The sequence below is a fragment of the Anarrhichthys ocellatus genome, unplaced genomic scaffold, assembly GCF_004355925.1.
Source record: "Anarrhichthys ocellatus isolate YVR2014 unplaced genomic scaffold, GSC_Weel_1.0 scaffold87, whole genome shotgun sequence".
Classification (NCBI taxonomy): domain Eukaryota; kingdom Metazoa; phylum Chordata; class Actinopteri; order Perciformes; family Anarhichadidae; genus Anarrhichthys; species Anarrhichthys ocellatus.
The window spans coordinates 434,089-441,650 of record NW_022280117.1 but is presented as its reverse complement, the minus strand read 5'-3'; the positions used below and the strand labels follow the sequence as shown (position 1 = coordinate 441,650).

At 37.6% G+C, this 7,562-nt stretch overlaps 1 protein-coding gene across 1 annotated transcript in view; it reads left to right on the top strand.

Moving 5' to 3' along the window:
• The window catches only part of rasgrf2a (Ras protein-specific guanine nucleotide-releasing factor 2a), a 22,142-nt gene that overhangs the window by 3,289 nt on the left and 11,291 nt on the right, over positions 1 to 7,562 (top strand). The gene's annotated exons all lie outside the window — the stretch shown is intronic.

The following is a 7,562-nucleotide window of genomic DNA, read 5'->3' as shown; positions in this document are numbered from 1 at the left end:
TGGTGTTCGCTGCTGTGAGGGCGGACACTGAACCCAGACAGCAGAGCCCAGCTGAGCTCAACACCCTCTGAAGTAGTCTGCGAATAAGACCCGAGATAAAGTCAAGTTAGACAACAACTGGTTGTTTTACATCAGAAGTGTTTATCGTTGAGAGAAGTCGTCATAGAGAGAGACAGTTGTTCACATGAAAAGTGACAGTTAACACTCGTCTAATCTGCTGCTTACTTTCTTTATTAATCGTTGAGTCTGAAACGCATCAGAAAACTATGTGAAGTTTCCTGCTACACTTACTGTCCACAGTCAAAAACTCCCAAAATATGAACCTAAAATGCAAAACGAAGAAAAGCAGAAAATGCTGCTGTTGTAGAAACGGGAACCTTCAAAGGTTTGACATTTTTTATGATTCATCCATTATTAAAAATGATTTTCTGTCAGTCGACTGACTGCTGCAGCTCTGCTTACTGTAGGAAAATCAAGTGACAACAAGAAATGTTGTCAGTGTGACGCAAACAGGTGACAAACGAGACAGAAAAGACACAACGTATAAAACAGACGTTATGATTCAAACATGGCTCAGAGTTGTAGTTGTTTTGTGTATGAAAGATATTTAAATTTAAATAACTCAAAGACAGAAGCAGGAAGAGGAGAGAAATACATAATAATAATAATAATAATGTTGATCGAGAAGGTTGATAACTACATAAATAAATAATGAGAAAAATATTGCTTCTAGTAATGTTCAGGAAAACAAAATGATAACGTTGATAAGGAAGTTAAATAACATTAATATTAATGAGGAAAAAATATTTAAAAAAAGTAAATAGTTTGCTAAAAATAAATAATTAAATAAGTAAATGAATAAATAAATCATAATAATAATGTTAAGTAAGTTAAATGACGACATAAATAATTATGATAATATTAAAGTAAAACATAATAAAAAATAATTAATTAATAGTTGATTCCGAGCACATTTTAAATTGGTGACATTGTAACATGTTGGGAAACATGGCGACTAAAGTCACAACTGAGGACGCGAGCCGACTTTGATCTCCTGAAGAACCTAAAGCAGCTTTCTGTCGGAGCAACAACACATCAGAGCACTCCGCCACAATTGATGACTCGGCTCATTTGATGTCCACTCTCTTCACAGATGCATCATTAATTATTCAATCGTATCTGCTGCTCGTAACACTGTTGTTCATTCACATGACTTTGATCCGTACATTGATCTCAATGTAATAAAAACGCTTCTGTTGTTGTGAAGTCAAGATCTCATCCTCTCAAAGTTACTTCTACCGTTTTATTTGCACCTAAACTTTAACTACTTTATTCTTTAAGAGCGAGTTAGAGGAACTGTTGGTTATCGAAGCAAACAAAAATTTAATACGTAAAAAGAAACAAACCCCAAACTGTGAAGTTTAACAACTACTTAATAATTGATGGTCAAACACTGAAATATTTTGTGTTTATCTATTTTTACTTATTTCGTTCCAATTCCACTTTGCAAGTTAAAAAAAACAGTTTTTCAGAGTTTAAGAATTTAGATTAAAGTATAAAATGTTAAAATAAACAATATTTAAGTTGCTCAAATAAAACTACAAAACATGGAGTTGCTCCTTTGAATTGGTTTCGTAAGGATCGGTCGGTATTCACAGTTATGTATTCTAATGCTATAGATTCAGTACACAGTAGAGGAAGAAGTACTTCAATGTTTATTTACTGGAGTAAAAGTAACAATACACTTTAAAAGTCTAGTGGAGTAAAAGTACACAAAGTGTTTCCAGCACAATGCACCTAAAGTATCAAAGTAAAATAATTATCTCGCACTGTTAGAGATAATAATTATACATTATAGTGTGCAACAAGATATTAAGATATTTGTTGGGGGGTGAAGTACAACATTTCCTTCTAAAATGTAGTAGAATAGAAGTTTAAAGTAGTAAAAATGGATATACTACTGTACACGTACCTCCAAATTGTACTTGAGAAAATGTACTTAAGACGTACGTTCTATATTTCTCTGGCTGTTTTGTTTGTTTACGTCCATGTTGTTGTTGTATTGCTCGGCTGAATGTACGTTTCCTGAAGGCTGTATGTTGAGAAGAACACACCACTGGTTTTTATCATTATATGATCATTTAGAGTAATTCTTCTCTCCTCATGAGTTCTTTGCTTCATTGAAAAAGACTTGTCTTTTTCAACAGGAACCTTTTTTGTGCCAGTTTTTATTAGTTTGCTCGAGAGAGAAGACGGCTTTGTTTGAAATATGATATGATGTGATGTGATGTGATGTGATGTGATCCTGTATATCAGTATATTGTTCCAGTCAGACAATTGTTTCACCTCTGCAGATATATAGTTTTGGTGTATTTTAACTATTAGTCCATGTGGACTATGCACTTGTGTGTGCAAGACACAATGAATAAATTTAATACACAGAAATACCAATAAAGTATTTGTGTATGTTATCACTTAGTTTCTATGTCGTTCCTCACAGCCGCTGTTTACCCACTGAACACCATGTTTGTAACATCCGTCTTAATGGGATTAGTCTCAGATGAGTTAAATAGGAACAACAGTGAGTGAGGATCTGATTTACTGGAAACATTAGAAGCCGAGCTGAAGTCAACAATCGGAGTCATGGAATGACTGATTGTTTTTGTGCATTAACGTTCATCGTGCTGAGTTATTTGCTTTCAGGGAGCGACAACTTCCTAAATTTGTACTTTATAAGGGAGAGGAATTGTGTACCACTTGTTTCATCTCGTTATGCTCAGACATGACCGGTCTGATGATGTGGCAGCGATGGCGTCGGTGAGGCTGAACTCATAACGTTTATTAAAATCTGCTCCGTCCACATGTGATTTATGATATTCAAGGACTGACAACCCTGTAAAACTAACAAAACAAAAACACAACACAACTACTTGGTTAGATTTAGTGAAACATCATGGTGGTTTGGCTTGAAATAAGTATGTTTGTTACGTTATTTAAGTCAATGTCGGATTTGGTGTTCACAAACAGTCGCTCGTTATATGCAGCAGACGCTGAGCAACGTTAGCAATTAACTTTCTTTTCTGGTCACCTGATGAACGAAAGTCCAGGATTCTCTCTCTTTTAGCTCCGTCTTTGGTCTCCACCACCTCCTCCACCATCCGTCTCTTTAGCTGCTAAATGCTCCGATTTGTTCACCAGCTCGTCTCTAACTGAGTCGTCTGCTGTTTGCTGCTCAGCAGGACGTGTGAAGTGTTTTTTTAACGGCCTTTTTTTAAGCTCAAAACAGCTGCTGCCAAAACAAAGTTACATAACATTACATTTATTTAGTCGACACTTTAATCCAAAGTGACTTATAATAAGAGCATTCAACCATACAACCCACATTTAAATACAAGAATAATGCAAGTATATCAACAAAGACTGTGATGATGTTTAAGAAAGGGAATTAGATTTTAAGAAGGATAAGAAATAAGTATTTTCTGATTATTTGTACATGTTTGTCAGCTTTGCTCTGGCAGTTGTAGAAATAAAAACCAAAGATTGAACGTGTTGAATCACGTTAGATTGAATGTTAACGCAGGACTCTGCTGTCTGCGTTGGTAGCTAACATGTGGCGGTGCTCAAACTAAGAATAGCATCCTTGTCGGTCCTTCAGCCTGCAGTCACTGTCTGAATACCAAGTCAACACAACCGCACACAGACTCCATTACACACCGCTGGTACCTGAGCTATTTGCAGCCCACCTCTTAACCGCAGAGTGGATCTCTGGGTGTACTACGACATGTAAAACCTTCCAAACAACGAGCCACTTTGACTCCTGGGAGAGAAGGTCCAGGTGTGGGAATGTCCCGAAGCCTGGAGGACGTTTAAAATCCTGTGTTTGTTTATGCATCAGTGACTTTGTTAACATTGTCTTAAGAATAGCCCCGTTCCTTTCTGAACGATCTGAACCTCAATGGAAACATAGATGGTTTCCTCATGTACAGAACAGGAGAAGATCGTAAACTAGACATTGACAGAAGGAAGGAAAAGTCCTAAACCAACGATGTGTCCGTCTGCCTCCTCAGCACCAAGTCTACTGGTTTCTACTAATGACGTGAAACTCTAAAAACTGGTCACAATTTAATCATTTATTTTATAATACACAATTCAAAACAGCTGTTCACTGTAGCTTATATCAAACACTTTTTTTCACACATTTTTGGGAGATTTTGAAACCTTTTTCACGCAATTTAGGCACATTTTTTCAATTTTTTTTCCAAACATTTTTCACGCAGTTTTGGGAGATTTTCAATGAAATTTTCGAACTTTTCTCAAATATTTTTTGAAAATTTTACACATTTTTCAGAAATTTTGCACGTATTTGTTGGACATAATTCTTGCATTTTTTGTACATTGGAGGAACATATCACATGTGATGGAGCTCTATGACACAGAGGAAGAAGAGGTATCTGGCTTCGATACACACGACACAATACTTCAGTGCTACATCAGTGCGAGTGATTCAAACAGAACCTGCAGGTCTCGTCGTGTTGTGAGTGATGCTGAGTCTGAAACACTGAGAGCTGAGACGTTTGTGTCTGTGCACGGCAGACAGATGAGCTGATGATGTTTGTGACTGGACGGAGTGATGCTGAGTGCAGGGCTTAAAGCGCCCTCTGTCTCTCTGTCTGTCTCTCTCATTGTTATCCTGCAGCTTAAAGCAGGCTTGTGGCCGTGGAAGCTGCATTAGCAATGCGAGGAGCAGAACGAGCCCTGATGGTTATGTAAACCCCCCCCCACACACACACACACACACACACACACACACACACACACACAAACAAGCCCTTAAGCCTCTCTCTGGTCCGGCACACGCTAGCAAGTGTCTCTCAGCGCTTATCGTTGCGTCATTACTATACAGGCCTACTTTCTGCCTCAGAGTCTAATATACGGTCAGATGTTATAATGGAGTGTAAGAGATGCAGCTGCCTTGTTTCAAGAAACACAAACACAGAAAAAAGCTCTTTATCAGCAGAAAAGAAAAATGTTTGAAGATTTGTTTTGCTAACTTTATATCAACATTTAAAATGAGGTGTATTTATACTCCATATATCCTCCATATAACTTTAAAGAAACCTCATATATGCCGTCAATTTTGGACCAAATCTTTTAAAGACTTTCATTCTTTTCATGCTCATAAATCTGCAGTTTATCAGGAATAAATATGATATAATATGTTTGTGGTGCAGTTTACTGTCTCTTTAGATTGTGGTGATAAGATAATTATATTATGAAGTCTGTGCTTATTTTATTTAGTATCAGATGTGTTCAAACATGGTGTGAGATGCAGCAGAGAAGAAAACGTGAGACCGGACGGATTCTGGTGAATTAAAGTTGTTGCTGCTAAATTAATAACCGTTATTACAAAGTGTTACCTTCATTTCTAATCAAAGGAAAAACACAACCTCAGCTAACTCAGCTTCCTTCTTATCTTACTCGTATGAAACAGCTCCTGCTCCTAATGACTCTGTACAGTGTGAGTCAGTGTGCATGAACTGAACCCGGATCAGTGACCAGTTTGTTAAAGTCGGTTGAAAACATCGGTTTGCATCAGAGAAATGTGTCGTCGTGTTTCCTCTGCAGAGTTCCGGCCTGAGGAACGGACTCGTGCATGAACACGTTCACATTCACACACATGTAGATTCTGAATATTGTATAACCTGATTAAAAACGCTGGAGTATCGTTGGGTTAGCAGGGTGAAAACAAACTGGAAGGATGGTTTTAAAATGACTGAATGAGCCGAAATATCGTCACAGCTGACAAATGTATGAACACATGATCGTAGTTCTGCATCATATACAAACTATAATTCTGTTTCATTGAACACTGTGTGAGGTTTGTGATGCAGATATCCTCATCGGTGCTGATGTCAAATATAAAACACGTGTCTTCTGTCTCGCAGACATTTAGAAATCTTACTTCTACTTTTAGTTTTCTTTACGATTCCACCAGACAAGAAGATTTTTGTCATTTCTGACCCTAAACTGATTTTTTGTGCCTTTTTAAAATTGACAAAATGTTGATATTTTTGTGTGAGCTTGTGTTCCTGTGATTACTTCACATTGTTAGGAAGGTTGTGGCGTTTCTCAACGTTCTCTTTATCTGTTTTACTGAGCAGAGACTCGTCACTGTAAGTCTCTTAATGAGATCGTTGATCGGCTGGAGAAGATACGTTGATGTGTAGACGGAGCGTCTGGACGCAGGGAGATCTGTGGTTATCCTCTAGGTCATAACTCATCATCATCATTTCATAGAGCTGCAGCACCTCCTGATCAGTTGGAGTTTTCCTGAATCAAATCTCATATTTGTTATAATTCCAGCCAAAGCTTTGATTTTCAGTTCCGTATAAAAACCTTTCTGGTTGGCCTCTAAGTCTCCTGAGCAGCGTAATCCTCTGCAGTTAACAATAAAGTAGCCTGATAATCAGACTAAAGCTCCATTCAGTCCGTATTAACATCACAAGGGGGAGGTGAGGAATGAATAATTCGCTGTGCTCGGCGGTAATTTAACAGACCAAGCGGATGATGGAGAGTTGAACGGGACGCAAAGATACTGCGTGAAGTGAGTTTGAGTTTAACATCACACTCCCTCTAGAGTCATAACCCCGTCACACTGTTAACATTCATACATCAGACATTCTGACATAGTTCAGTGTGACAAACACTTCCCCAGGATGTCTTTATAAACATAAATCTGCTTATACATCATAGAAACAGAGACAATATTCAAATTCTGAATATTGTCATGTATAGTACGAGTGTGCATGCATATGTAGGTCTGGAAACGTCTTCTTTAACGTTTGGACTTAACTTGAACATTGCATCTGTGTTGCTTGTTGTCACTGAGCAACTTGAACAACAATAGTTATGCGTGTCTTCATCTGTGCACGGGCAAAACCTGCAAGGATCGAGTTACTGCAACGTTTTAATGCATTGCTGTTGAAACAGGAAGCTGCGATCCTCACAGTCCTCATAAGAACGCCTGATTGAAATGTTTAAATTGCACTTAGCGTTGGAATAGGTATCAGTTCTGACTACTAGAGTGCTGCGGCTCCTCACTTTGTATTATGAGCACTATTTAAGTTAATATTCATGTGTACTGATGAACCTGTGAGTCACTGCTTGTGGTTTTGTTGAATGACTTCTGAATACTGGAAGTGTCATTACTCATTACTGGAAGCTAAAGAGATGATGGATAAAAGTCCAATAACTCTAAAACTCTGCTGCTAAGTTTGTCCTCGTCTCTTTATTTACATCAGATGTGATGGTGTTTATTATGAAATGTATGACTATTAAATAAAACATTGTGTGTAAAGAGGTGAAATCCCACTGATTTATGGTTTTATTAATACTTGAATAGTTGATCACAATTACTTCCCTGGTTTCCAAAAATAGTCCTTTAAGTTTGACTTGATGATCAAAATATCACAAATATAGGGAAATTAAAAACCTACAGTATATTGTAGTCAGGCGGCAAACCTCCGGTTCTGACGAGTGAAGTCAAAGCTTCATGTGTTAAA